This window comes from Acinonyx jubatus, chromosome D4 (assembly GCF_027475565.1).
Source record: "Acinonyx jubatus isolate Ajub_Pintada_27869175 chromosome D4, VMU_Ajub_asm_v1.0, whole genome shotgun sequence".
Classification (NCBI taxonomy): domain Eukaryota; kingdom Metazoa; phylum Chordata; class Mammalia; order Carnivora; family Felidae; genus Acinonyx; species Acinonyx jubatus.
The window spans coordinates 90,562,057-90,579,696 of NC_069391.1; the positions used below are offsets into that span (position 1 = coordinate 90,562,057).

General features: G+C 51.4%; 1 protein-coding gene across 3 annotated transcripts in view; it reads right to left on the reverse strand.

Moving 5' to 3' along the window:
- Positions 1-17,350, reverse strand: part of NXNL2 (nucleoredoxin like 2) — a 215,443-nt gene extending 198,093 nt beyond the window's left edge. For all 3 annotated transcript variants that reach the window (XR_008291337.1, XR_008291338.1, XR_008291339.1), the window contains exons 1-3: positions 16,220-17,350; positions 11,151-11,336; positions 5,456-10,163 (exon numbers count right to left, since the gene is read on the reverse strand). The gene's annotated coding sequence lies outside the window, so the exon portion shown is untranslated. The remainder of the gene's footprint in view (positions 1-5,455; positions 10,164-11,150; positions 11,337-16,219) is intronic.
- Positions 17,351-17,640: the final 290 nt, after the last annotated feature.

The window sequence follows — 17,640 nt, forward strand, 5'->3', positions numbered from 1 at the left end:
AGGAACCTGGACTTCTTCCTCGAGCCTTAGGACCTTTCACTTCTCGACGATGGGCTCAGCCTCCTTGCATGTGTGGCAATCACCACAGACCAAGATTTATTTCCACCGTCTTCGTTGTGCTACAAACGGTCTGCCACTTACCAGTGGTTTCAACAAGTATTTACAATAGGAAATACTCTTATTCCTGCTTTTCTGAAAATATTCTCTTCTCCCTCCTTCTGGAATGATCTGGGCAGGTAAGCGGTCTGCGTTTCGCTTCCCAGCTTTCACTCTTCTGTTTTGACCGTTCTGCTGCTGGTTTATTGATCTGATTACCTTGTCTGGGTCTGATTGTGCTTCATCAGCTTAAGGCCCCAGCTCTCCCGGAGTCTGGAGAATTCTGAGCCACCGACCGAGAAGTCAGCCCCGCACCCACACCCCACACGCTCTTCTTTCAGAACCACTGAGGGACATGTCCCGTGTCCCATCCATGGACACCCACTCCCACCCCAGATGTCTCAGACCTGCCGTCCAGTTCACTGTCTCTCCCCAGACGTCCACTCTACTAACAATTTCACCGGATGCTTATTTCCGTGACTGTATCTGCCACGTCCAGAATCTTATTTCTTTAGTTCAGATCTGCCCACTATGCCTTCAGCGTCTTACTCTGCTAAATCCTTTAAACCTACTTATTTAACAAACTGCTCAGAGCAGTGGTTTGTTCTAGCCTTCCGTGAACGTGAGCAATGACCATGATGGATTATTAATGATCTCATTTAGACAGTTTCTGATCCAATTTCTCCCCTTTCTGGCACATGCCGACTCTCCCCCGGGGCAGAGCCTGTCTTGGCAAGTTTCAGGGTGAGGCTGTTCACACTGGGGAGTCCTGGGGGCCGTGTGTGGAGTCAGGCCTGTCACCGCTCTCTTTTCTCTGGGGTTGGTGCTCCAGACATTCCCATGCCCGATGCCAGCTTTCCATTAACTCCTCATCCCAGGTTGCTGGTGTAAAGCTTGGGTATGACAGCCGATGGGTCACCTATGTCCTCAGGACCAGGAAGGACACTACAGTGAATCTGGGCTGGGGCCATCTCAGCTGTTGTCCCTCAGTTCTCCATGTGAGCCCGTAGGCTCCACTCAGTGAGTGCAGCTGCAGCCTTTATCCTCCCCGGGGCCCATCGCAGACCTTTCAAAACCAGAGACACAGTTCATAGACCATAAAGTCCACCCCGCAGTAGTGCAATTCCGTGGGCTGGCTGTGCAACCATGATCACTGTGTACTTTCATTTGTCTCCAGGGTCTCCAAGGAACCCCAGCCCTGCAACCTCTCACCAAGCTCCCAGTCCCTGAGGCTCTGCCAGTTCCAGGCCGTTCCAGAAACAGAAGCACAGGACACGCATGTGGCCCCTGGTCTGGCTTCTCTCACAGTTTGCGACGTTTCAAGATTCATCCCCGTGGTGGCCAGTACCCCTAGGTCACCCCTCTTGCGGCTGCACACCAGTCACTGTGTAAACAGGCCACACTGCTCACGCATCAGCTGATGGACACAGGGGCTGGTCCGCTTCCTGGCCCCTGCAAACATACTCTGACCTCAGCTGAACGGACGGACTTGATGTGAACACAAGTTTCACTTCTGCTGGGCTGACACCTGTTGGGGCAGGATACTGGGTCTCACAGGGACTCCTTTGCGGAGGCCTCAACCCCTGCAGACTGGCAGCAGCGAATGAGGCTCGCCGCCCCCACATCCACACCAAGTCGTGTCGTTTTGAGCCACGCCAACGTGGCATGTGTGAAACAAGCGTGAATATGCTGTGTTGAGTAAGTTTCCCCCTCTCATCACCACAGCGCAATGTGAGCGCAGCGCCAAGGACATGCAGTCACAACCCGTCATCATGCATGTGGCTGCGTGTCCCTCGGGGCTATGGCATGAGCGCTACATCTGTGGAGGTGAGGGACGTGGGACCACCACGTCCTGGTGGTGTGACCTTGGGCAAGTTACCTCCTGGCTCTCTGCCTTAGTTTCCACATCTGTGAAAGAGAAGGTAACATCTGCTACGAAGACTTCGTGAGAAAATATGCAAGGTGTCTGGAGAAGTAACCAGCAAATAGTAAGATATTCTGTTTTCTTTGTTCTTATAACATTGACTGGTACTGTTGAACTCCCACAAGTGATAGTGACTCTGTTTGTCACAGCAGAGACCACAGTAATCCAGCCAAGTGCCCACGACCCAGGGACACCCCTGTGAGACCGCCAGCTGGGTGCAGGCCCGAGGGAGGCCCTCATACATCTGTGCTTGACCTCTGGTTGTGACGTTCCAGGCTCTGACTGCCGACCATGAAGTGTGGGGTGCACACTCACCCCACAGCATTCCCAGGGCCTGAGGCTGGCCAGCAGGGCTGCCCAGAAAAGACGCTCAGGGGAAGGGCCTTTCCACAGCCCTGTCTTCAGGCCCCGGCTTCTTCCTACTAGGCTGTGCCCTCCAAGTGGAGGCTACCTGTCCTCCAGGCCTGGTGACTGCTTTCTAAGCAGCCACATGCTCACTAGTTAACGTGGTTGGTGAGGTGGTGTCCATCTTGGTGACTGCCGCAGTTTTACTCCACAGAGGCTCCCCCACCCAGCCCCAGGGGGTGGGTTCCAGTGTCCTGGCAGATTGGAGGCCCAGCCTCCCCACCCTCACCCACAAGCCGTTTCGGCCTGCAGGAGTCTCACTCGACTGGCCTGACAACAGCTCTGAAGGCTGGCCGCCTCCCCAGGTCTCCCGATTCTCTGGGGGCCCCTCGTCTACACACCCGGCCACTCCCAGGACGGCAGCTGCCCCTGCAGCTGGTGAGAAATGCTCGCAACAGACCCACTGAATCCGAACATGCACTGCCTACCTCCAGGAGCATTGTGTGCAGCACCCCCTAGTGTCCAGAGCACCCCTGGGCACACACATCTGTCTCAACAGAGGCCTAGTTGGAAACAATCCATTCTCTGGGTGCCTGGCCCCAATCTGCGCATCTCAGCCTGCACTCTGTCCTCCTCCTCACTGGCCTGCTCTCCCTCCATCTGTGTTCTCACCCCCCAGTCCTCAGAGACAGGCCCTCAGCACACGTACACACACACACTCACCCGTGCACACTCACCTACCCACGCTCACACACTCATTCACCTGCTCGTGCACATGCACACAGACACATACACATGCACATCTAAACACATGGCTGCATACATCTTGTACACACGCACACTCGAGTGAACACATACACCTGTCCTCAATCTCTGGGACTGGCAAAGAACAGGAAAAACCACGACTGATTCTAATGTGCATCGACTGTACGACCTGGGGGTAAAAGACACCATCCCGTCTTCAGAGAGAGATCAGAACTTTCCAGGCTGTCTGTTCGAGCTTGTTTTGTAAATATGTACTTAAGACACAGTGACAGCTGACGAGACTCAGCTGCATGGACAGCGACGGTCATCAGGTTACAATGAACAGGCAAGCGTGAGCACATGCAGAAGACAGAAACCAACCCCTGCACTGCCCTCCACAGGTGGGTGTCCCCAACTGGACAGACCCTTGACCTCAGGCGTGCACTTCTTCATTGGCAAGAGGTGCCCCCCTGCCTTCTGTCTCTGTAAACCATGAACGCAGGACACGCGCTCACACAAGTCCGGCCAGCGGCTGGGCCAGCAAAGGGCAGGTGGGCAGAAGCAGACACGCCTAGGGTCAGGCCCTCATGGTGGATGCTCCCTGAGGCCCAAGTCCTGTGGGGACACCACCACTGTCACCTTGCCCTGAAGGTAGGCATCCTGGGGGGTCTTTCCCACAACTGCCACAGGTAGGCCCTGGGATATCAAAGGCTTCCCAAGGGACTCATACACTGCTCAGAGCCAAACACAGCTAGGTCAGGGGCTGAACGGCACAGATGGGGTTCCATTTCCTCCAGGCCCTGAATGGGGCTTGCACTGTTGTTTGCTCTGGGTCTGATGCTGTGCCTGACAGAGCCATGGAGCCCTCGGCACGAGTCTGCCTCCTCGTGGACAATCCCAGAGGGAAGTAAGGAATAGGTGGCAACGAGACCATTCTTCACAGTGGGGCTGGGGCCCTGGGAGCCCAGCCTCGGGTGGTCTCAGGGCTCAAGGTCATCTGGGGCACAGCCAGTGGGCAGGCGGGGGTGGCCCTGAGCTGGCCTGCTCCCCAGGCATTGAGAATGCACTGCCTCTGCTGCAGGCGGCCGCCGGGACCGTCCTCCAGGGTCGTGTCTGCACAGGGTCCCTGCTGGCTCACGGGCAGAAACGGTGGGGGGGAGGGGGGGTCTCTTACATCACAGAATAAGGCCCCCTCGTGCCTGAACCGAAGCCCCTGAAAAAGTCTGGCCGAACCCAAGGGGAGAAACGGGAAGGAGACAGATGCCTGCCTTTTGAAGGCGTGGAGTTTACCACACACACCAGCGAGTATGTGAGGCCCGCCTGTGCAGCTCCAGAACAGCAAGGAGACAGACGACCGCCAGCTACTGCCAGTGCCTCACCTGCACGGGCCACCACAGCCGCTCTGAGCCGCACGCCACAAGGTCGGTAATGCCAGAACAGAGCTACGACATTCGTCAGCCCCGGGCAGGGTCCCGGAAGTCAGTGTGGCCACTGCACTGGGCATGCCCCACTCATCACAGAAGGTTCTGGGGCAGAGCCCTATGTCAGGCGCTCAGAGAAAGACCCTCCCCGTGGGTCCAGGTCTCCTACAAGACATTCTGGGGGCCCACCGCCACCTGGGAGTCACCGTGAGATTCCGAGCGGGAACACACGGCGCCCCAGTGAGACTCCACCCCTGCAGGCGGCGGTGGCGACTCCCTGGGCTGGAGGCTTCCACGGTGGAACCACGCTTCTCAGCTCTGCAGGCTGAGGTCCAGAGAGAGTGTGACCTCTTCCAGGTTCAGGGATGGCAACCTCTGTCCCTGCATGGTGCGTGGGCCAGAGCACTCCCTGGAGCCCCTCTCAGGAGGACACTAATCCTTTAGGGGCTCCAGCCTTGAGAGGTAACCCCCCACAGGCCACACTGGTCACCATCGGACATGACCTAAGGTGGACGGACGGCCCCGCTCCTCCCCGGGGCCTTACTCTGTCCAGGACTAGAGACACGTCTGTGCGCCAGGAAAGAGAGACAGTCGGCTCGGCGACACCAGCCACGTCCCCGTCCCACACGGCGTCCCCCTGCCCCAAACCCAAGGGAGACCATCGGCTCAGGGACGCCGGCCACGTCCCCGTCCCGCACACAGTGTCCCCCTGCCCGAAACCCAAGGCCAGAGCAGCCAGCAGGTCAGGGCTGAGGCTCCCGCAGGAGGCCGTCCGCAGGTGACCCGCAGCGGCCGTGCCTGAGACGCAGCCTCCTCCCCCCCCCCCCCGCCCCCCGCGGTCTCCGCCAAAACCGGAGCGCCAGGCTGGTCTCTCGAGGTTCGCGACCACACGGCCGAACCGCTTTCAGCCGAGACAGACACTCACTCAGAGACACACGGCCAAGTCCGGGGTCTTCACGGCAACCGCCGAGCGGCCGTATCATGGAGGACTCCTGAGACGCCGGGTAGCAAAGGCGGAAGGCGGACGGCGGCGTCGCCTCACAAGCTCTCTTCCGCAACACCGCCCGCGGCGAGCTCGCTCACGGCGCCGCGGGCCCTCGGCCACCACCTGCCGCCCCCGAGGGCACTCGAGGAGGCGGGCGCGGCGGCCTGGCAGGTTCCAGCGGGACTGAAGGTCGGAAGGTCGGGGCCGCGCCAGGAGCCCAGCCCAAGATGGCGGCTCCCCGAGGAGAAAGGCCGGCGCTGGCCCCGCCCCCGCCCCGCCCCCGCCCCGTGAGCAGCACGTGCCTCCGCGGGGCGACGAGGGACAGCCGGCCGCCGGGACCCCGCCCCAGCCCGTGGCTCGCGTCCCCGGAGCGCGTCTCCTCACCGTGTCTCTCATCCGCGGTGCCACGGGCCTGTCCTGGAGTTCTCCCGTGACGAGAGAGGGTGTCCCCGGCCCACGCGGCAGCGGGAGGACAGCCCGGCCGAGAACCCTGCCCCTGTGGCGGGGGGGACGGGGGTCACTAGGATCTGACTGGAGACACTTCCCTCACCCCGAACCTCCCGCGCCCACCAGCAGGTGCTCTCCCTTCCCGGCGCAGCCCTTCGGCCCAGAGTCCGCTCTGCGTCTCATTTTCCATCCTCGAGCCCTTCCACAGAAACGGAATCACCCGGTAAGTGGTCGTTCCCACCTGCTCCTCTCAGGTTTCGTGTTTCTGAGGCTCCTCCAGCCACACCCTGCCGTCCCTGAGCAGGGCTCCACCCCACGACAGGCCATGCTGCCCCCCTGCACAGTGGCCACCGGACAGCTGCCCCAGGTCCACCCTGGGGCTGCTGTAAATGCACTCCCAATACTGGTTCACGTGTTTTCTGTAGACGGGTCAGTCCTCACGGGTACGCCCCTAGGAACTAGGGTCTCAGCTTTGTGACTTTTAAGCAAGCGGCGACACTGTCCTTCCCACGTTCAACCCATCACCGCCTGTCCTGCACAGGACAGCTGTCCCAGTAGAAGTGGCAACCCCACTCTCTTCTGCTTTTCCCCAGGGACGGAGGACGCTGAGCACCTCTTTCCGGTGCTCGCATGCCTTCTTTAGAGGAGCGTCTAACTCAACTCCTTTCCATCTTCACTTGGGTTGTCTTGTTAGCGTTCCTTCTAGATTCTGGATACCGATCCTTTTATCAACATGATCCGCCAACACTTCTCCCAGTCTGTAGCTTCTCTCATTCACGATAGCTCATGATACGACTTTTTGGCGTTGGTGACATCTAACGTGTCAGCCTGGCCTTTTATGGATTCGCTTTTGGGGGTGGTATAGGAGAATCTCTGCGAACCCAGGGTCATGAAGACTCTCACCTAGGATTTCTTCCGAGTTTTCCAGTGTTAGCCCTTACATTCAGGTTTGTCCACGGGGCACTCTGAGTTAGTATTTGTATACAGTAAAGGGCCAAACTACATCCTTCTGCATGTGGATATCAAATTTTTCCAGCTTCATGTACTCATCTTCTCCCTGTTGAGCTGCCTTGGTGCCTCTGAGGAAAATCAACTTACCGTGAATGTTAAGTGCTGATTTCAGGATTCTCATTTGTAATTCCAGAGGGAGACTGATCTAGACAGATCCTTATACCACTAACACACTATTTTAATTATGGTACATTTACAGGAAGTTCTGAAATCAGGAAGAACTTTATCCAATTTTGTTTTCACTATTCCTTTGGGAATATTGGGAGGCTTTTGTATGTCCCTAAAAATTTTAGGGTCAGCTTAATTTCTGCAACAAAGCCTGCAGGGATTCTCAGAACGATCTCCATATTAATAACCAATGAGTCTTCCAACCCACGAACATGAAATCCCTAATGTTTGCAGTCTTCAGTGTACGATCTTGTATTAAATGTATTCCCAAGTACTTTAATCTTTGTGATGTTGTATGGATAGAATTAATTTCATTTCAGAAAGTTCACTAGTATATAGAAAAATGTGGTTGACATCTACATATAGATCTAGGTTTCCATCATGTTGAATTCATTAGCCCGTAAGATTTTTCACAGAATCATGTCATCTGCAATAAAAACTTTTTGTTACTTTTCTCTCTGGATGCTCAGTATTTTGTTCTCACTGGACTCTAGTACAATGTTGAGTAGAAAGGATGAGCGTGGATGCCCTTGACGTTCCTGATCCTACGAGAAACACAGTCATTCTGCCATCACTGGGTACGATGTTAGCTGTAGATTATTTTGTTTTTAAGATTTTATTTTTAAGTGATCTCTACGGCCAACTTGGGACTTGAACTCACAACACTGAGATCAAGAGTAGCACGCTCCGGGGAATGAGCCAGCCAGGTGCCCCAGCTGTAGATTTCTTATGGAGGTGCTTCATCAGGCTGAGAAAATTCCCTCCTTTCCCACATTTTTTGTTTTTATTATGAATGGGTATTACATTTTGTCAAATGCTTTTTTCCCACCTGTTGAGCTGACTTGTGCCTTCTGTCTTCTGTTAATATGGTGGAATGAATACATCTGGCTTCTGATATTAAAACTCACTTGGTCATGTACCTTAACCCATTCTATACAGGGACACCTTGTTTATAGCTCTTCACAAGTACTGCTTTTTTTTAAGATCAAAGGTTTGTGGCAACCCCGCATTGGAGGTCTATCGGCATTTTCAACAGCATCTACTCACTTCTTATCTGTGCATCACATTTTGGTAATTCTTACAATATTTCAACCTTCATTATTATTATATTTGTTATAGCTCTCTGGGATTAGTGATTAGAACTCGCTGAAAACCTCAGATAATGGTTAGCATTTTTAGCAGTATTTTTAAATAAGGTATGTACCTATTTTTAGACATAATGCTATTTCACACTTAACAGATTACAGTATAAACATAACTTTTATATGTACTGGGAAACCAAAAAATTCATTTGATTCGCTTTATTGTGATATTGGCTTCTGGAAAGAAACCTGCAGTATCTCAGAGATGTGCCTGTGTGTCACTAGAGTTGATGAAGTTTCTGTAGCTATACTCAGAATTCATGAAGGATACCGGTCCACAATATTCTCATTACGTTTTTGTCTCGCCCTACTATCAGGGTAATAGGAGCCTCAGAGCACACAGCTAGTTAAGTATACCCCTCTTCTATTTTCTAAATCTGTGAAAAGATTGGCATGATTTCTTCTGTCAACATTTGGTGGCATTCACCAGTGAAGCCATCTGGCCCTTGGCTTTGTTTCAATTTGTTAAAGGCCTACTAAAACCCTCCATTTCTTCTTGACTACATCTTGGTAGCTTGTGTCTAAGATTTTTCCATTTCACTTGACTTGCCCAGTGTGTTGGCATGAAGTTGTACACAGCATTTATTTACAACCCTAACTTCTGTAAGGTTGTTAGTAATGTCCCCTCTTTCGTTCTTGGTAATGGCAATTCATGTCTTCTCTGTCACTGTAGCTCAAAGTATGACAAACTTGTGGATCTTTTTTGAAGACCCAGCTATTGGTTTCGTTGATTCTTCCGCATTGTTTTTGTTTCCTATTTCACTGATTTCCATACTAATCTTTATTCTTTCCTTCTGTTTCCTTTGGACTTCTGTTGCTTCTCTTTTTCTAATTTTTTTAAGGTAGAATCTTAGACTATTGATTTAAAATCTCTTTAACAGTATTTGCAGCTATAAATTTCTAAGCATGGTGTAGCTGCATCTCATAGATTTTTGAGGTACCGTGTTGTGATTAACACTTACTAGGAAGTAATAATCAATTTATAAACACTTCTTTGATGAGCACTTGTTACAGTTTTTGCTATAGTCAAACTCCCTTCCAGGAGGGTAACAAGGAATTTAATATAAAACATAAGATTGTTATGGCTAACTAATTCAACTCTGTATCGCATATACTGGAAAGTCACATTAAGCATATTATGATGTCTCTTTCTCTGCACAGTCTAGGAAGCAGGCTGGTGTGAGCTCTCTGGAGAGTAAACATGGATGCACTTGGTACTACGCCGTTGCACACACACACCCAAGTCATAACTGGGATGGTCTGTGGGTTGAGTTCCACCCTCTTAAGGACAAACATCAATTCTGTGAAACACACAGATAAAGTGGTTACTCACAGAAATTCCAAGGGTATATGACAAATGCATTGTGATAAATACTATTATTTTGTTCCTATAATAAAGTAGTTGTTTCTTATAATAAATAATATATATCTTCCAAAGTCATAAGGCACATCAATCCATTTTCCAGGGTTATGTTAACACAAGGATGCAAGAGCATCTGCGAATAAAAATCATTCTGGTGTGGGGTTCCTTCTGTCCGGCCATTCAGGTTTTCTTCCTGTGTTGCTCTAAAACTCAGCAGTCAGGCTTTCAGGAAGAGAACAGAGCTGATCTAGAAGGCAGTTTTGTTTCAGATGGAGCCATCAACGTCATTAGGGTGCCGATGCCGGAGGGTGGTTCTCCATCCAGAAGGCCAACAGCAGACCAGGGCCGCCTGGCTGAGGTCACAGGGGAACCCACAGCCTGGCTCATGGACGGCTTAACACAGGAATGCCACAAGCCGATAATCTGAGCAACTGCGGAAAGCATTTGCAACTTGAGCCATTTCCAGAGTTCCAATGTCCTTTAAGAATAAGATTCTTGTATTGATGTAAAACGTAATCTGGAGGTTTAAAACAGAGGAAGAGTCAGGTCACAGTCATTAGAGACATAAAAGCATTGCCTCATCATCCCAGAGATACAGCTCTGCGAATACTAAAAAAACCAAACCCGTGACTTTTAAGTGGCCCCGAGACCCATGATGGCAAGTCTCAAACATGAATGTGCATCAAATTATTCTGGGTTTCAGGAGTTTTCTTAGACTGCAGTTTCCTGGGCCCTGATGTCTGTGCACTTGTGAAGTCCAGGGATCTGCATTTTCACTATGCCTCACCCAGACCTCCTCACACTGTGATCGGGAACACTGGACCCAGGTGGGTTAGCATCTCCTTCTTGCTGATCATTTTTAATGACCATCCACTTTTGATGATTAACAACATCTACGTACAGTAAATTCCTAGATCTTGGGTCTGGAACCCAGAGGCAACTCTGTCTGCCTCAGAGGAGTCCACAGCTTAAAGCACCATGTCAGACACTAAGGAAAAAGCACATAAAAGCCACTTTTCACAGATGGGAAGGTAGCAACTAAGTTTTCTGGAAGGGCTTATTTGGGCTTATGACGACCGTTTTAATGGCCTTCGTAAGTATGTTCAGTGCTGACAGCCTAAGGGACACAGCGGCCTGGGGGAGGCCAAGTGGCCTGGGGGAGGCCGAGCAGCCACCGGGGCAGGTGGATCTCCCACCTTCTGTCTCTGTGCCCCGCTGACCACACGGCCATCTTCCCAGGGAGTACACTCACACTGGCTACTGGCCTGGGCCGTGCCGCAGACGTCGCAGCACCAACACAAAGGTGGCCCGGGACGCCCGCCACCATGTTATGGGAATGCTGGCCGGTGTCCAGATGCCCTGAAAGAGAATGGGACAGCTTCCCAACTGTCCCATTGGGACAGAGAATGGGAGCTTCCCAACTCCAACACGGTCTCAGCTGAGCACTCGGCCGACCAGAGCAGGGAGCACTAAGGATGGTATCCCGGGTGAGCCTGGGACGCACCTGTTCCGAGCGTTCTGTCCAACACTCACAGGTGCCCCAGTGCTGCATGAACGACTTTCCTTCTTCCAGCAAAGTGCTTCCGTCTATGTCCCACTGGGAGGATTTTCTTCTCAAGTCACTCGAACCCAGAACTGTTTCAAAGGATACTCTAGATAGTACTTCCCAGGGAACTAGGTCTTAACCCATCTGAAAACATTCAAGACACAAGATTCTTAAAATCTTGCCTTTAAACATCATAACAAATCAAGCGCAAAACTGAATTAACATGATCCTTAAAAAGGATCCCGAAAAAAGACATGACAACTTTACCTTATTTACAGACATTATATTTTCACAAAGTGCAGAGGAATTCTGGTAGTATGTTTAGTTAGTAATAAAAGGAACTTCATTTTCTTGGAAAAATGAACAACTAGTCTCAGAACAAAGTAGATGATTATGATGACCTCTAAAATCAATTTCAAAAACTTTCTAATTTACCTTTAGTTCAGGGCTGAACTGGCATGTAAACTACTAAGTAAAACCTACAATTCCTTCCAGAGTATCAGGAAAACATCAAAGTGCCTTGGTTTTCAAAAGTCCCATTTTCTTTCTTCAAAACACTTAAATGTTTTTGAAATCCACCAAATTGAACAATATCCCATCAGAAGGGGAAGGCTGGTCTTTTTTCCAAAGGAGTGGAGGTAACCCCACGGAGCCCTGCTAACTCAGCAGCTGCCATCAGGATGGGTGTCCAGCCGAAACCACACAGCTCTTCACCCCAAGGCCAGCTCAGTGTAGCAACTACATAAACTACCGATAAACAGGGAAAGCACAAGACACATACTTTTAGGATGTTTCGAATAACGTAGACACGGAAACTAGGGAAAAGGGTTTGGACTTTTCTGATGGTAAACGGGAAATGGCAGGACAGCTCTCTGGGATCCACACACTGAAGCTGCAGGGGTGTGCACGTGCCCTGGGAGGCAGCCAGTAGAAGGCCTGGGCCTTGGCCCTGCTCCAGCGGCCCTGGTGGACTCCGCACTCTGAACACTCGCTGGCGCGGCTGCTGGACAACTGGGAACAGTGCAAACCCAGAACACGCGGCAATCTGCGCTTTGCATTGTGTCCCATGCCGCTCTCTGGTTGCACAGAGAAGTAAACTGCCCCAGCGACAGCCAGAGGACAAGAGCTCCTCCGGGAGCACAGCGCAGCGGGGGGGACACTGGTTAGTAACAAATGCTGTCATGACCCCAGGCTCATCGGCCAGCACCCTGACATAATGGGGTGCGAGGCAGCTCGCTGACCAGGTGATCAGCGGACAGCCTGATGCAGGGATCCTCAGGGCAGGCATGAGCTTGACCACTGTGCACACAACACTGTCACTTACTGATGACACATTTTTGCAAACACTGATCATCTTTCCTGAGTGCTTTAAAGAAAGGGAAATTGTAGTAGTATTCTGGATAAACAAATGAGAAGTTTGGAGGTTGAAATAAACCATATAGGGAGAGATGCTGGGGCTCAGAGACGTTTTCAAACAGAAAAGAGACCAGACCCCAAATCCTGCCAGGCTGGTCTCCTGGGGCCTTGTAAACTGGCCCCGTGAAGGCCAGGCACCACACTTTGCATTTCCCCCAATCACAGCACCATGTAACCACACACACTGGCATGTCTTAATCACAGACCAGTGACCACAAGGTTTAGGAGCAGTTTTGGTCAACTGCCCTTTGGGGGTCACAGCTCTGGGATGGTGGCAACCACACCCATGTCATCTGGAAGAAAAGCCATCTCCCATGGCACTGCTTAAAAATTCACAACTAAAGGATGGGGGACTTTCAGACTAAGTAAGTATACCTGTTTTGTTCCTTATGCAGTTGTTGGTATATGTCCACATTTACACAACAGACTAGAGAAAACGTACGCTTTTGCCACTGTCTGAATGGCATTAAAGCTCAATTAGGTCAGAACTAACTTGCTTCTAAGTTGTAATAAAGATTCGCAGGACAGCAACGTTTGAAATGCCCGTCTTAAGAAGTTCAATTAAACCCTCTCCTCCAGATGGAGACCCGCAAGTTCTAAAACATTCCAGTATCTGCTTCCTCAGGACAAGAATGTGCTCTTGGAGCCCGCACTCCGTGGAAGATGCAGGTACGCACCAGCCTCCAGTCTCTCCTCTGAGTATCTTGCTGGCTATTTCTTTGGGGGCACATTAAAACGGAGTAAGAATCTGTGATACTTTAAGTAACACAACCAGCTTCCCTTAGAAAGTGTGTGGGGACCAATGCTAATTATCCACACCAGAAACTTAATGATGGAAATCAAAAACTAAGGTGGGGAGTTTTAACACCTGCAAATTTTTCTTCCCCTAGAAACCTGATCAACTTTTTAAAACTCCAGTTTGGGGAGGTGGGGGCCATTTCAGATTATAGTAGAAAGGAGAAGCAAAGCGGAAATGAAATTCACGGTGCATCAGGCCCAACTCTGGGTGGACGAGGCGAGGATCACCACGCCCCCACCCCACCCCTACACAGCACAGCTACTCTTCCCGGGACATCTAAAGAACACGGCATCCCTGTGTGGCTGCAGGACGCTCTGGAAGAAGACCTGCTTTCTACATTACAACAAACCGGGCCGCCAACGGACAATGAACCACCACCACACCACGTTTCTCGAAGCAGGAAGGACCCCCACGACCGGGTCCTGTACAGCAGAGTGTAGAGGACCCCCCACAACGACGCTGAGAACACAAGCAGACTCACGTGTGTCCCTTTATTCACAAAGGTCAGGGTCACAGTCTACTTCTCCGTCACGATCAAACAGAAACTGTAGAACACCCCGCTGACACGTCTATAGTGCTTTACGACAACGTGTGGGGATGCTGGGAGATGCCAGTGTTCCGGGGAAAGTACCAACGAGAACCTCCCTGCTGACGTCACAGGACCCAGAAAGCGTGAGCGGAACTCAACAAAGGAGAGCGGAACATGGCAAGGCCTGAGGGACAAAGCCATCTGTGTGAGGCAGGCCCTGCACGACTCGGCGCATCCCCTCTGTGTCAGGCTCCAGTCTGCACTGCGCTGGACACAGGCACATCTACAGGGAGTCAGGCAGGGCTCCCACTCACACATGAGAGCAAGGGAAGGGGTGAGCTGACGTGCCCGAGTGCGCCCAGGGAGGCAGCTGCCACACCTAGAGCTCTGCGATTCCCTGCCTTCCAGGGCATGAAATTTACCCACCCTTTTATATCGAAAGAGAACATTAGGGCCACTTTAAAAATAATCAGTCTGTCAAAAGTAATGCCCTGCCGGAGCACCTGGGTGGCTCAGTTGGTTGAGTGTCTGACTCTTGATTTTGGCTCAGGTCATGATCCCAGGGTCATAAGATCGAGCCCTGCATCAGGCTCTGTGCTGAGTGTGGAGCCAGCTTGGGATTCCTTCTCTCCCTCTCCCTCTCTCTGCCCCTCTTCCCTACTCGCTCTCTACAATTAAAATAAAATAAAAAACAATGCATGAAATTTACCCACCCTTTTATATCGAAAGAGAACATTAGGGCCACTTTAAAAATAATCAGTCTGTCAAAAGTAATGCCCTGCCGGAGCACCTGGGTGGCTCAGTTGGTTGAGTGTCTGACTCTTGATTTTGGCTCAGGTCATGATCCCAGGGTCATAAGATCGAGCCCTGCATCAGGCTCTGTGCTGAGTGTGGAGCCAGCTTGGGATTCCTTCTCTCCCTCTCCCTCTCTCTGCCCCTCTTCCCTACTCGCTCTCTACAATTAAAATAAAATAAAAAACAATGCCCTGCCAATAAGATTTATTTTCCTTGTTAGAAAGTCCACCCAAATTTGAATATAGGGCTATGGGGCTGCACTGTGTCCCCTGAACCACCAGCTGGAGCCCTAACCCCCAGGACCTCAGAATGGGACTGCATTAAATGAGTTTATATGGGAGGTACCTGACCCAGTGTGACCAGTGTCCTTATAAGCAGAGGAGATCAGGACGGATACACATGGAGGGACAACCCTGTGAGGGCACGGGAGGAAGACAGTATCTACACTCCAGGACACAGGCCTCAGGGGAAGCCGGCCCCACCCACGCCTGCATCCCAGACTTCCAACCACCAGCACAAGGACAGGGTCTGTGGTTTAAACGCCCCTGTCCCATCTGATATCTGCTGCAGCCACCTGAGTCAATGAACACACCAGCATGCAGTGTCCTCGCAAACACTCCCTTCAGGGGCCCACCACATGCGTGATGACTCAGGGCACAACCCTTGTAAAAACAGACAATCACTAAGTAAAACAGAGAGAGGGCCAGTGAGGACAGCTGACACACATCAGTATCCTTGTGAACGTGTGTGAGTCAAGCAAAGGGACACCCGGTAACAGGTGTCAGTCTCCCCTCCAGCTGCAGGACAACACAGACCATGGGTTCCATCCCCTCCAATCTTCCAGTCCCTAATGCCTGCTCCCCTGAGGGCTGTTCTGAAGAGGACACAAACCCAGGGCTTGAGACAACTGGACCTTAGCCTTACAGGACAACCCAAAGCCACATGTGCTAAAATAAGGTCCCCATACATGACACGCAGAGTCCCCAGTGAAGAACCACCTCTAGGGACAGAGCCATTCTGCATCTCCCTGGTGGGGACACCCAGCACATGTCATGTGTATACACACACACACACACACATATACACACACACACACACTCCTGGGCAGAAGCTACCAGATTGCTCACACACCCTTCACAACACAAATTCAAGGCAAAGCTCTAGAGCCACTTTTGCAGTCTACACCCCAAAGTCCATTCAGAGCGCAAATTCAACCTGGACCCCTGAGCAGCTCTACGTTAGCACTGACGTTTGTGGAAGGCCTGAGTCTGTCCTGTTCACATCGTACCTGCCACAGCTGTTCCAACTCTCACAGACAGCTTGGAAGTTACGTGCATGTCTGATCCAGTGAAGGGCCCTGGGTAGCTGATGCGCTGTTTTGGGCGGTGCTCCAGGAGCACCCAAGTCCAGAGCACAGACTGAAGGTGATGGAGGACAGAGGTAAGAGACGGCGGGATGCGCCCACATTGCAGTCGGCAGCCTACTCACCCAACGGGAACGGCCAGCACAAAAACGAAACGCGAGCCAGTGCCCGCACTCCAGTGTCACTGTCGCCTGGACTGGCAGGGATCAATGCACCACCTGGTCCAGCATCCTCGCATAAAAACTAAGCAGAAAGAATGCAAGGTCAATTTTAGGCAAAATGATGTGCCAAGGCAATAACCCTGAAAGCTGAGTCAACTAAGCTGAAGGGTTTCACAGTGAGTAAGAGGGCAGACAGAGACCATCTGACAAAGTCCACAGAAATAACTCAAAGACTCACTCACCTAATTCTCTGAGACTCGGCAGCCTAAGACCGTACAAACATATGACACAGAACAAACCAATTACTGTAAAAATTAGGTGTGAGGTTGTGGTGTTCTGTGGGCATAAGAAATGCAGCTTTTGTAAGAACATGAATGTAATGACATATTTAAAATATCTTTAACTATAAAATAGTTTCTACAATCTCGAAAGGGAAATTTATATTTCTTCAGCATAATTGGAAAATAAGAAAACACTTCCTGCCCTCACTTAGGAAGCAAGGGTACAAAACTAGCCACAGAGATGGCTGGACTTTGGGTCCTTCAGATCCCTGCCCTGAGGCCGGTGATCCTCCTGGAACAGACACGTGGCCTCCACGCCCTCCTCATCGGCACCACGGAGAAAAGGTGCGCCTCCCCTCCCCCCATCAGAAGTCTCACGCGGCAATGGCCGAGGACTTCGGAGCATCTGTCACGCTTTACTCACCACCAGCGCCGTAGCCGTGCCGAGAGCGGTCAAACCGGCAGGCCCACCCATGATTCTCCAAGCCGTGCAGACCCGCTCGCTGGCCTATAGACGGCAGCCAGCGACCATCAACTTCTGACGAGACTTGCTGTCATTTGTAGGGAAAACGCTTCCCGAGCTACATGTGCAGTAGCACAAAAAGGCTGAGGTGTGGCAGGAGGAGGACGCAAGATCCGGCCCGGGCGGGGGGGGGGGGGCATTCCTGCAGCCAACCTGGCAGCGGGAAGGTGGCCTGCCCCACCCCAGCCTTAACCACAAGATCCTTTGGCCCAACTCAATAGGGAAACAGCAAAAAACAAATGTGATTACAGACACATTGTGAATCTACTTTCTTCCTGATTATAATCGCCCAGAAGACACCCGTCCCGGCCATTAGGCCATTACCTATGTGCCTCCTCGTCCCTGCCGTCAAGACATGGGGCTTTCCCCTACAGACTCTCACCAGTTGGTACTGAAGTATTAACAGCATTACAGGCAATATACAAAGCAGAACTAGATGTGAAAGTATAAAATACATATTATTTAATTCTATTTAAAACAATTCAGTTTAAAATTTTATGATAAATTTTCTCATTAGCGGCGAATCACAAACTGAATATTTTGGACTAGTGAATGTATTTGGGATATTGATCACTGCCCCT